Below are 4,062 nucleotides of genomic sequence, written 5' to 3' on the forward strand. Positions count from 1 at the left end.
AGACAGACAACTTAGGTAGAAATAGTATAGGCAGTCAGGCTAGGCCTTTGATGGAGTCAATCGGGTGAAAACACATTACAATTGTGCATCTGTTGGAAGACAGACCTCAAGATAAAGACAAAAGGACTAGGCCTACATGCCTTACTGAGAGATGAACAACAAATTAACACTAACATCAGTCACCCCAATGGGTGGCTGAAATCCCCATTCATCTCTTCCTAAAAGGCTGTAGTTCTTTCCAGATAGACTTGCTATGTGAACTGCTTCCCCAGTGGATCAATAATACCTACAAAGCTAAACTCAGAATCTTATTAGTTGATCATAGTTTTGTCTCATGTTGTACCCACCTCATGATTTTATTTCTACCTTATGATTTTGCACCTACTTTGAGATTTTGCTATATACAACTCCATTTGTAAAGTGGGATTCATGGTAAAACATTTTCCAGGTCCTCTCCTGTCTCTCCTGTCTCTCTCAGGAGCTGTCTCTCTCAATAAAATTTTCCTACTCTTAACCTTCATTGTTCCTTAGGATTCATTCTTTAATTCTGGGGAACACAAACTCAGCCTATCAGACATCTAGCAGATTTGGAGCTACATTTATTTTCCTTTTGTCAGAGTAGCACAAGATTGAACTCATCACTGGTCCAGTTCAAGGTGTCAGCAAGGCCATGCTACCTCTGGACATCTTAAGAGTGAACCTGTCTCCTGCCTTTCCCAGTCCCTAGTGGTTGTGGCATTCCTTTTCTTGTGATAGCTTTACTCCATGTCTGCATCCATGACTGCAATACTCCCTTTCTATGTCAAATCTTTTCCTATTGCCATCTGATAGGGATGCAATCAGTTCCATTGAGGACCACTGGAATCTAGTATGATACCCCCACCTGAATAGACTTAGTTCAATCACATAGGTAGAGTCTTTTCTTGCCAAAGGACAGACACAGATTGCAGGCAATGTAACTTGAATATCATTCCAAAGGGAATACTTCATCTGCTCTAATGGGATTAATGAACAGCTGCTAACCACCAGATAGTCCTAATTAGGAACAAGTAAGGTAAGTTTGTAAAAACACCTTAATGTGTACTACCAATGAAAACTGCAGGCATTATTACTGCTTTCTATGACTCATATTTTAAATAACTAAGTACACACGCTGTGCCCCTGGTTGTCTAACAGCTTTCTTTCTGCATGTACAGAACATCCCTCTTAAAACAGAGCCAGTACCACTCCAAGTTTACACAATCATCTGTAGAAATTAAAAGGGAAGTGATCCCTTTTGCAAGATTCTTTACTTCTAGTTGTTGGAAAATTGTCTAAATATATTCTACAGTCTCCCAAAATACATGTTATAAAAGAAATGAAGCAAATAAGTACATTTCTTAAAATAGTGGGATCCAGGCTTCTATTGAAAGAGGAGGGCATAAAGATGGAAAAAACAGAAAATTGGGGTGAACACTGGTTTTCAACAGGGCTATTCGTTGTTAGTTTAAATTCATGGTCTTCAACATATAAAAAAGAGATAAATACAGGTACTGTATCATATAATGTTGATTTAGCTAAGCTAAACAAAATAATACAAAATATGAAAAAAAAAATTCCAAGCCAAAATGACATATCCTCCAGAACTATTTTTTTAAATTGATGGAAAAATAAGCTCCTAGAGGAAAAGTAAGCAGGTGACAGATATTGAGAGAACAAGGAGGAAGGAGAGAAAATGTCATCAATGGATTATAGTACCTACAGCCAAGCTGCAGCCCAGCAGGGCTACAGTACTTACACAGCCCAGCCAACTCAAGGATATGCACAAACCACTTAGGCATATGGGCAACAAAGCTATGGAGCCTAGGGACAGCCTACTGATGTCAGCTATACCCAAGCTGAGACCACTGCCACCTATGGGCAGCCTGCATATGCAACTTCTTATGGACAGCCTCCCACTGGTTATACTGCTCCAACTGCCCCCAGGCGTAGAGCCACCCTTTCCACGGGTGTGGCATTGGTGCTTATGATACCACCACTGCTACAGTCACCACCACCCAGGCTTCTTATTCAGCTCAGTCTGCTTACAGCTCTCAGCCTGCTTACCCAGCCTATGGGCAGCAGCCAGCAGCTACTGCACCTGTAAGACCACAGGATGGTAACAAGCCTACTGAGACTAATCAACCTCAGTCTAGCACAGGGGTTTTAACCAGCCCAGCCAAGGCTATGGACAGAGTAACTACAGTTATCCCCAGGTTCCTGGAAGCTACCCAATGCAGCCAGTCACTGTACCTCCATTCTCTCCTCCTACCAGCTATTCTTCTACACAGCCAACTAGTTATGATCAGAGCAGTTACTCTCAGCAAAACACCTATGGGCAGCTGAGCAGCTATGGACAGCAGAGTAGCTATGGTCAACAAAGCAGCTACGGGCAGCAGCCTCCCACTAGTTATCCCACACACACCCCAACTGGATCCTACAGCCATGCTTCAAGTCAATATAGCCAACAGAGCGGCAGCTATGGGCAGCAAAGTTCATTTCAACAGGACCATCCCCGTAGCATGCATGTTTATGGGCAGGAGTCTGAAGGGTTTTCTGGATCAGGAGAAAACTGGAGCAAGCGTGGCCCCAATAAAGCATGGAATGGGCACTGGAGAGCGAGGTAGCTTCAATAAGCCTGGAGGACCCATGGATGAAGGACGAGACGTTGATCTAGGCCCTCCCATAGATCCTGATAAAAACTCTGACAATAGTGCAGTTTACCTACAAGGACTACAAATGACAATGTAGTCCATTTGATAATCTGGCAAACTTCTTTTAAGTAATGTGGGGTTAAGATTAATAAGAGAACTGGGCAACCCACGATCCACATCTACCTGGACGAGGAAACAGGAAAGCCCAAGGGTGATACCATGGTGTCTTATGAAGATCCACCAACTTCCAAGGCTGTTGTGGAGTGGTTTGATGGGAAAGATTTTCAAGGAAGCAAACTTAAAGTCTCTCTTGCTTGGAAGAAGCCTCCAATGAACAGCATGGGAGGTGGCATGCCATCTCGTGAGGGCAGAGGGATGCTACCACCACTACGTGGAGGTCCAGGTGGCCCAGAAGGTCCTAGGGGACCCATGGGCAACATGGTAGGTCATGGAAGAGAGAGAGGAGGCTTCTCTCCAAGAGGTCCCCGGGGTTCCTGTAGAAAGCCCTCTGGAGGAGGAAACATCCAGCATTGAGCTGGAGATTGGCAATGTCCCAATACAGGTTGTGGAAACCAGAGCTTCACCTGGAGAACAGAATGCAACCAGCATAAGGCCCTAAAAACTGAAGGCTTCCTCCTGCCCCCCCTTCCCACCCCCAGGTGGTGATCATGGCAGAGGTGACTCTGGTGGCATGTGGGGAAGAAGAGGTGGCCTCATGGACTGTGGTGGTCCTGTTGGAATGTTCAGAGGTGGCCAGGGTGGAGACAGAAGTTGTATCCGTGGTGGCCATAGCATGGACCAAGGTGGCTTTGGTGGAGGAAGACGAGGTGGTCCAGGGGCTCTCCTGGAACTTTGATGGAACAAATGGGAAGAAGAAGAGGTGGACGTGGAGGACCTGAACAAAAGGAGAAAGGTGGGTACCATCAGGAGTGCAGAGACTGGCCCTACTAGATGCAGAGACCTGCAGAGCTGCATTGACTACCAGATTTATTTTTTAAAAAAGAAAATGTTTTAAATTTATGACTCCATATTTATAATATTTCCCAAAACATTATAATTATTCCTTCTCTGTACTTTAGTATTTTTCACTATTTGTGAAGAAATATAAAAACAAGTTAAATGGCAGTGTGCTGAGTTTTGGGTTATTTTTTTTTTCCTTCTTTTAAAGATGGCTGTTTCACGAAGATTATTTTGTTCAAAATTTTATTGATAAACAGCAATGAGACAGCTTCAAATCAAATCAGAAGTACAGTTTCAACAAAAATACACTGAATATATTCTTCTTAGTGGTTAATCGCTGTACAAGATGCGGACTTGAGATCCTATTTACAAACACCATTAGAACAAATCATTCTATTCATTAAGAGAATGCAACTATATATCTATCCTA

The 4,062-nt window shown here is 43.3% G+C and overlaps 1 pseudogene; it reads left to right on the forward strand.

Moving 5' to 3' along the window:
• Positions 1–1,714: 1,714 nt before the first annotated feature.
• LOC101566679 lies at positions 1,715–3,623 on the forward strand (annotated as a pseudogene).
• Positions 3,624–4,062: the final 439 nt, after the last annotated feature.

Source organism: Octodon degus, unplaced genomic scaffold, assembly GCF_000260255.1.
Source record: "Octodon degus isolate 3935 unplaced genomic scaffold, OctDeg1.0 scaffold00051, whole genome shotgun sequence".
Classification (NCBI taxonomy): domain Eukaryota; kingdom Metazoa; phylum Chordata; class Mammalia; order Rodentia; family Octodontidae; genus Octodon; species Octodon degus.